At 38.4% G+C, this 9,465-nt stretch overlaps 1 pseudogene; it reads left to right on the top strand.

Moving 5' to 3' along the window:
* The first annotated feature begins 295 nt into the window (after positions 1-295).
* Positions 296-2,449, top strand: LOC100664433 (olfactory receptor 51G2-like; annotated as a pseudogene).
* The last annotated feature ends 7,016 nt before the right edge of the window (positions 2,450-9,465 follow it).

Here is a 9,465-nt window from a genome sequence, read left to right as displayed (position 1 = left end):
CTCCAAACTGGAACCTATTCAAATGTCTACCGACAGTAGCATGGATAAATATATTGAGGTATAGTCACACGATGGAAAACTATACACCAATGAGAGTAAATGAACTACACCTACATGCGGCAATAAGGATGAATCTCAGAGACATGCAGTTGAGCAAAGGAAGCCAGACACATAATGTTCATACTGTATGACTCTAATTATACAAATTTCAAAAATAAGCAAAATGAATTTGTGACACTGGGAGTCAGGACAGTGGTTATCTCCAATGGAAGAAGTGACTGGAAGGGGTCACAAGGGAGTATCTGGGGTGCTGACACCAATATTTTATTTCTTGATTTGGATGCTTGTTACACGAAGGTGCTCACTTAGGAAAGTAAATAAGATAAAGCTTTCCAGATTAGAAAGAAATAAGTAAAAGGATCTCCAATCACAGATGATGTGACATTTTATGTAGAAAATCATAAAGAATCCACTAAAAGCTATTAAATTTCAACAGAAATTTACTCTCTTTTCTTCATTATTTACTCTGAGAAGACACTCTGGGGGAGGTAGGTTTTTAGCTATAGCTCTGTAGGGTTGCTAAGAGTTGGAATCGAGTCAACGACAGTGGGTTTGGTTTTGGTTTTGTTATGTGGAAAAAGGAGGTTGCTTAGACCAAAGAGAATATAGTTACTTAGTAAAGATCTGAGTGACTAATGAAATAACCATAAGCAGTTAGATCAACTCAGAAAAATTACTCAATACCTCTTTACTCAAAGAGAAGATTAGCCAGAAAATGGAAGGAAATAGAGATTCTAAGAAGAAGTAGGTTTCTTTCATGGGTTAAAAGGGCATGGGGCAGATCTTCCTTCACAGCCTACACATAAAAAACCAAAACAAAACAACAAAACCTTTCAGTTAGCAGCCGAGCACTTTAACAACTGTGCTATGAGGGCCCCTTGGGGTACACTTAGTAGGGACTTTATAAATGATGATCAAATGAATGAATGTCTCTTATCCCTAGGGTGGATAATTCCCTCCTGGAATGGCTATGTTCTTGTGCAACACCAGCACTTTTGCACACCGTACATTCCTCCTCACTGGCTTTCCAGGCTTGGAGGCCTTTCACCATTGGGTATCTATCCCCATCCACTTGATCCTTGTGGTTTCCATCCTGGGCAACAGTATCATCCTCTTCCTGATCCACACAGACCCAGCCTTACACGAACCCATGTACATCTTCCTGTTCATGTTGGCAGCATCTGATCTGGGTCTCTGTGCCTCTACCTTCCCCACCATGGTGCGGCTCTTCTGGCTAGGTGCTCGTGAACTGCCCTTTGACTTCTGTGTAGCACAAATGTTCTTCATTCATGCCTTCACCTATGCGGAATCTGGCGTGCTGCTCGCCATGGCCTTCGATCGCATCATTGCTATCCGGAACCCTCTGCACTATGCCACAATCCTTACCCACTCAGCCATGGTCAAAGTGGGGGCTGCCATTCTAGTGAGGGCTGTTCTGCTCAATCTTCCAGGACCCATCCTCCTGCGGCGTCTGCTCTTTCCCCAGATCAGCATACTCTCACACTGCTACTGCTTGCACTGTGACCTCGTAGGGCTGGCCTGCTGAAACACCCGGGTCAACAGCCTGGTTGGCCTGGTGTCCATCCTCCTCTCACTGGGCCTTGACTCCTCCCTTATCATGCTCTCATATGCACTGATCCTACAGACAGTGCTGGGCATTGCATCACCTGGGGAACGGCTCAAGGCACTCAACACGTGTGTCTCACACCTCTGCATTGTTCTCATCTTTTATTTGCCCAAACTGGGGCTGTCTGTATTGCACCGAGTAGAGAAGCACAGCTATCCTGCTCTAGCAGTGCTCATGGCCAACCTGCTCTTCTTGGTCCCGCCTTTCATGAACCCCATTGTCTACTGCATCAAGTCTAAGCAGATCCGCCAGGGCCTCTTAAAGCATTTCCAACAGAAGACAGTTGATGTCTCTTAAAATAGCAGAAGGACCAAGGGCACCTTGGAATTCATAGGGGAGTGAGAGTAGTGGTGAAGAGTTAATTTCTGAGATTTCTGAATGATCTTACCTTTACTGTTGAGCCCTTTCTGGGGCATTATCAGTCTCTACAGTTTTTAGAGACTGAGACTCCAAAACTCCAAAAAATTATAATTTTTGGAGACTGAGAATTTGAAAGGATATCATAATACCACCTTGATAATCCTCTCATTGCTCTGTCTGACTAGAGCCCAACTGTTTTAGTTTCACATATGCTGTGACATCTCCTTACCTAGGGGACTTAACCACACTAACAGTGTGTATATCTCTTCTTTCCCTAGTTGATTTTTTGTTTGTTTGTTTTCCCATTTGATTTTTAAGCCTAAAGAAAAGAAGAAGTGATAAACTATTTTTACCTTTGTACTGGCCTCTTTTCCCAAATTATTATTAATCAGCTCATCTACTAAGAAGTAGAAAAGTGGGAAGGGGAGAGGGAAGGAGAGATACATACAACAACACTGCTCATGTTCAATTTATCAAGCACTTATTTGCAGCTAAGGAGTGATAGTTTCCTCTTGGTTTTCTTTGTGTGTGTCCCTGCTGTGAACTAAAGTTTGGTCCTGCCAAGGCCAGGAAAGCTGCTCCCTATAACATTTATATAGCACTGGTTTCTTAAGGACTAATTGTAAGGGTGGAATAGCTGCTCATCTCTGAGTGGGAAAATCAGCCAATCGACTAGGATGCAAGTTCCATGAGGGTAGGAATTCAGGGGCTGTTTTGTTCAATGATGTGTCCCAACTTCCAAAAACTGTGCCTACAATATAGTAAGTGTCCAATGCGTGTTGTTGAACAATTGAGTAGGGAGGATGAAGGGACAGAAGTTTCTTGTCAGCTGATACCTCAGAAAGAAAGAGGATTGGGAGAGATGAATATCTGGATATGAGGGTAACAAGCAATTGATTGGCTAGAGCAGAATGAAGTAAAGATGGATGTCAGACACCTTGGGACAAGGTATGATTCTCCCTGTGCCACATGGTCAAGAAGATGGTTTCTAATGGCAGAGCTCAGAGGGAAGATAAGCTTATTGTGGAGCATTTTCTAAAGCTGCCTCCCAACTTTCAGGAGGAGACTTACCTAGAAACTGAAGGATGTCTCACCCCATCACTGGCTTTGCCTTTGGTCTGCTAAATCCTAAAATGTTCATAAACTTTTTAATGCATTGGAATAGGAATATTCCTGGTGGAAAATTACTACTCAAATTTAATAGAACGAGCCATGCAAAAGCTCTTAAAAAGTGCTTTCCCTATGCACATCCAGACAATTGGGAATTCAACAACTGTGGTCATTTTTTTGTGTCATTTCCATGAACCGCAACAAGAGAGGATGAGGAACTTGTAGGCAAGAAGGCAGGGTGGGCATGCAGTTTTAATTGGAAAGGTTGTTTTCCCTACCAGATTGTATTTACACAAGCACTGAAGCATGGGATTCAAGGAACTCAGAACCCTGTGCCTATCAGTAAATAGGAGACTATTGCCAGCCACATGCATCTGAAGATGGCCAGGCCCTGTCCATAGAGTCCAAGAGGCAGGGCTAATAAGTCCTGTGTTCAGAAATATCCTTTTAGAACATCATGTCTAGTGGCTGCCAACCAATGGTTTCAGTAAATCCAAAAACTGTTTGATGACACATTTTGGAAGATGAGGGACTTTCAAAAGATGGTTTTGCTATCCAAGAAAGTCTCCCATCAGGGTCAGAAGACTTGGGCTGAACAAGCACCATGTCATCCATTTCCTTCTGTCTACTCTACCCACCACTCCAGTAACAAGAAGATTCTGATCAAGGAACCAGTATATCTCTGAGGCTCTCATCAGCCTTGATCAGAAACACTAGGATGAGGGTATAGTATTTGGAACCACAAGCAGCCTTGGGAAGTAAAAAATAAACAAGGAAACAAAAACCAAACAAACATTGTATATAGAGTCCTAGAGCTGGAAAAATTCCTATTCTGAGAATTAACAGGATAAAGCCTGGATATTAGATACATATTTGAAGACTTCAGGGATCCTTTTGCTTCATCATTCTTGCCTTTTCTCAGCAGTTCTGAGCTTGAAGCCTTCTCCCTCCATGATACCATCAACATAGCATTGCCGTTCTTACTGTTGGCCATTCCTTGGCTGCACTGAAGTCAAGTGCTAGAAGGGATCTAGCGATGTATGTCTCTACAACTTTACCATCAGTCAGCAGACATCTCAGCATGTCTCATTATGCCTTCCTATGCTTCACAGGCCAGATAGCTACCGAAGTAGCTTAGCCTGCCACAAGTGAGGGTCCTGAGATGGCCTCTAAAAAGCTTTGCTACTAGTTTACCCAGTTAAGGATTATCAAGGAGTGATATACAATGGCTTTTAGAACTTGACATCAGTAGTCAAAAAAAAAAAAAAAAGTCTGTGTACATCAATCCAAAACCTCTACTCTTAATCATTATACTAATCAGCCTGTCCCCTACCCATGCAAAACACCTGAGTTAAAATCTCAGCTCCAACTCATACCAGCAGTGTGACCTTAAGTTATTTAGTTACTTCACCTTTCTGAACCTCCCTTTCCTCATCATTCTAAAGGGAGGATAATACCTACCTCATAAAGATGTCGTGAGGATTCAATTAGTCAATGTACATAAAGTACTTAATCCAGCAGCAGAGTACCAGTTTTATGTTTGTGTGGTTATTTTATTAATGCCTGTTCGCCTTATGTATTTCAGGCTCAATGATGGTGGGAACCACATCTGTATTTCCTGACTTGTCTAACCCTACCATTTAGCACAAGGCCCAGAATATTATAGGCCTTTTATGCATTAAATGAATGAGTGAGTAAATGAAAGACCAAAATCTTGGCAAATGGGAAATGCTATTGAACTCAATAGAGTCCCATTTGTTATGATTAATATTGTTATTACTGTCATACAATTTGTATCAGGTAATGGCAAGTGTTGTTCAGTTTGTTGCAAATGCAGAATTTTTATTCAAGGTTACCTTGCTCCATAAAACCTTTGGCTTTATTAATTTATAACTTAGCCTCTCAAGGACACTAGCTCCCAAAGGGGTGATTTAAGTCTGGTCTAAAGAGATCTACGATATATAATGCAGCTACCATGACTTGTCCTGGGTTAACTGGAGAGCATACTCTAAATCTATGATACTCTAGAACTAGGAGGGGTTCTTGGTGACTGGGAATCGGTGACTGACTTACCTCACACATTTTTAGGAAGTAAAAAATTTGTGCACACCTTATGCTAAGCCTGGCTACTAGAAATCAAAGGATTAGTGGGGAGTGGTTGCAGACAAAAGGCGAAGGCTTATAGAAACAAGGATATATATCACAAGTCCTTCAAAGCCAAGTCTCTCCAAACTGATTAATCTACATTGTGCATGGACTGGTCATGGGGCAAGTGGTTTCCTAATTGTTCTCTATAAGCCAGAGAGCTGTTTTTGTCCTTTACAAAGAAGGAAAAGAAAGCCTACCGAAGATGATCTAATGAACAATTGCTGTGAATTCACTCAGAGTGATGTGAAGTTATGATTAATGCAAATTTATTTTTGGTGTAATGCTTTGTGAATATAAGCTCATGCCATTCAACTAACTTAACTAACTTAAAGCATGATGCAAAAGGCAGAAGTCCATGGTAGCTTTGAGCGAGACTCTAATTTCCTGCAGCCAGAGAACAGGTTACTTAAAATCAGGCCCGAGATAAAATTGTAAGGGTGGCAGAAGTATAAAGAAGGTCCAACTCTTTGCTTTATACAAGCAGTTAACTCAAATATAAAGCCACAAATAGTTTAAATGTAAAAAGATGAAAAAAATACACTATGCGAAGTTTAAGCAGAATAAAACTAGAGTAGCTATAACAACACCAAAGTTAACTTAAAAATTAGAGTATTACCAGAGATAAAAAGGATTATTTTATAATACTAAACATGTCAAATTGTATCTATCTATATGTATACATTAATTCTAAGTGTGTATGCACCTAGTAATAGAGCTTGCAAATATACAAAGAAAAAATTGACAGAACTAGAAGTAGGAATAGGCAAATTAACAAGTACAGTTGGAGATTTCAACACCTCTCTCTCTGGCAGTAATTTATAGAAGTAGATAAAATATCTGTAAAAATATGCAAGAGTTGAAGAATATTACCAATCAATTTGACCTACTTGATATTCATGGAATAGTACATCCGCAATTGCAGAAACACATTCATTTAAAGTGTATTTGGAATATTTATCTAGACTATATCAGGGTTATGAAACTAGTTTCAATACATTTTAAAGGATTAAAATAATACAGCATATGTTTTCCAACAACAATGGATTCAAAATAAATAGTAATAAGATACATAGAAAATCTCCAAACAATTGAAAATTAATACATTTCTAAATAACTCATGAGTCACAAAGAAATCATAAAGTCAAGTAGAAAGCAGTTCAAAATATTTTAGCATAATATATCAAAATTTGTGGGATACAGACAAAGCAATGTGTAGAAGGAAATTTGTGTATATAAGATCTTCTTTAATAACTTGTTTCTGTTGCTAAGAATATACACTAATTCAACAATTTCTACATGTACAATTAAGTGATACCGATGACATTTTTTGAGTTATGCAACCCTTCTTTTCCAAGTTGTTCCTCCCTCATTAATATAAACTCACTCCCCCTAAGGTTTCTGTCTAATCTTTTGAGTTGCTGTTATCAATTTAACTCCATACAGGCAGTTCTTAAAAGAGCATAATACTCAAGGCAGACATTTTTTACTAGTTAAGCTAAACGATTGGTTGGTTTTAAAAGGAATTCAGGGGATATTTTTGGTTTATGATATAAAGGTTATCTCAGGGCAATAGTTTTAGGGGCTCATCTATCATCCATGGCTCTAGAAAGTCTGGATCCCATGAGAATTTGAAATTCTGTTCTACATTTTTCCCCTTTTGATCGGGACTCTTCTATAGACTCTTTGATCAAAATGTTCAGTAAAGGTAGCCAGATATGTATAAATTCTTATATTAGGAAAAAAAAGAAAAATTTAAAATAAATGATTTGAGTTTATACCTTAAGAAGCTAGAAACAGAAGGACACACTATAAAGTACATAGAAGAAAGGAAATAGAAAGATATGAACAAAATCAATGAAAGAACAAATAAAAAACGAACTAGAGAAAACTCAACAAAGCCAAAATTTGGGCCTTTTAAAAATTAATTAAATTAAACCCCTCCACCCAGCATGATGGAACAGGACGAAGAGAGAGAAGACATGCAAATATCAATATCAGAAATAAAAGAGATGATATCACTACAGATCCTACAGACTTGGAAGGATAATAAGTAGGATATTTTGAACAACTTTATGCCTGTAATTTTGATAATTTAGAGGAAATGGTAAGATTGTTAGAAAACACAAAATCTGAATAGAACTATATCCATTAAAAACTGACACTTAAAATAAAAAACACAAAGTAAATTTCAAGCTCAGATGTGTTTCCTGGGGAATTCTATCAAATTCTTAAGGAATAAATGAAACAAATTTTACATGAGCACTTTCAGAAAATGCAGTAGAAGGGAATACTTTCCCATATACTTAATGAGGCAAGCAAAATACTAATATACAAAATTGATAAGGAAATTGCAAGAAAAAAAATCACAAGACCAATATCTTTCATGAAGATATACATATATGCTTATCAAAATATTAACAAAGTGAATACAACAATATATAAATATGATAATATATAATGCCTAAATGGTATTGTGTTAATGAGGAACCTGTATGTAGACCATGAGGCAATCATTCGAACATAACAAAGGGGTGCTGTGTAGTTTAAAGTCAGGAAAGGTGTGCAACCAGGTTTGCACATATTTCACCATATTCATTCAATCTGTATGCTGAGCAAATAATCTGAGAAGCTGGTCTGTATGAAGAAGAATGGGGCATTAGGATCCGAGGAAGATGCATTAACAACCTGTGATATGCAGATGACACAACTTTGCTTGCTAAAATGAAGAGGACTTGAAACATTTACTGAGGAAGATCAAAGACTATATCCTTCTGTATGGTTTACACCTCAAGATAAAGAAAACAAAAATCCTCACAAGTGGACCAATAAGCAACATCATGATAAGTGGAGAAAAGATTGAAGACGTCAAGGATTTCATTTGTCAACACTCATGGAAGCAGCTGTCAAGAAATCAAAAGCGCATTGCATTGGGAAAATCTGCTGCCAAAGACCTCTTGAAAGTGTTAAAAAACAAAAATGTCACTTTAAGGACTAAGGTGCACCTGACCCAAGCCGTGGTATTTTCAATCATCTCATATGTGTGTGAAAGCTGGACAATGAATAAGGAAGACCAAAGAAGAACTGATGCCTTTGAATTATGGTGTTGGTGAAGAATATCGAATATATCATGGGCTGCCAGAACAATGAACAAATCTGTATTGGAACAAATACAGTCAGAATGCTCCTTAGAAGCAAGGAAGGGGAGACTTTGTCTCATGTACTTTGGACATGTTATCAGGAAGGACCAGTCCCTGGAGAAGGACATCATGCTTGGTAAAGTAGAGGGTCAGCAAAAAAGAGGAAGACCCTCAAGGAGATGGACTTACACAGTGACTGCAACAATGGGCTCAGGCATAATGATTGTGAGGATGGTATAGAACTGGGCAGTGTTTCATTCTGTTGTACATAGGCTCACTATGAATCAGAACCGACTCAATGACACCTAAAAGCAACAACAACAAGAAGTGGTATTTATACCAGGAATGCAAGGGAGTTTAACATTTAAAAGTTACCAAAAAACCAAAAACCAAACCAAGTGCCGTCGAGTCGATTCCGACTCATAGCGACCCTATAGGACAGAGTAGAGCTGCCCCATAGGGTTTCCAAGGAGAGCTTGGAGGATTTGAACTGCCGACCCTTTGGTTAGCAGCCGTAGCACTTAACCACTACACCAGCAGGGTTTCCATTTAAAAGTTAGGTCAATATAATTCATAGAATTAATGAATAAAGGAGAAAAATCATATGATTACCTAAGTATAGTTGGAAAAATTATTTGATTAAATTCAACAGCATTTTGGATAAAAACTTTCCATAACTAGAAATAGAAGGGTACATTGTCAACCCGATAAGGGACATCTATGAAAAACATACAGTTAAATAATACTTGAAGATCAAAGACTGAATGCTTTCTTTGTAAGATGAGGTACAAAGGCAAGGATGTCTGTCTTACTACTTCTCTTCAACATTGTGTTGGAGGTCTCAGCCAGTGGAATAAGACAAGAAAAAGAAACCAAAAATCATACCTCAAAATCTATTTTTATTTTTTAGGAATTAGCACATTGAATCTAAAATTTATATGGGAATGTAAAGAGCCTAGGATAGCCCTAACCATTGCGGAAAGTACAGTATTGGCAGACTTACAATACTTCATTTTGAGACTT

This window comes from Loxodonta africana, chromosome 7 (assembly GCF_030014295.1).
Source record: "Loxodonta africana isolate mLoxAfr1 chromosome 7, mLoxAfr1.hap2, whole genome shotgun sequence".
Lineage (NCBI taxonomy): Eukaryota > Metazoa > Chordata > Mammalia > Proboscidea > Elephantidae > Loxodonta > Loxodonta africana.
Note: the sequence above shows the minus strand (reverse complement) of the source record. Positions and strands in the feature narration are given on the sequence as shown.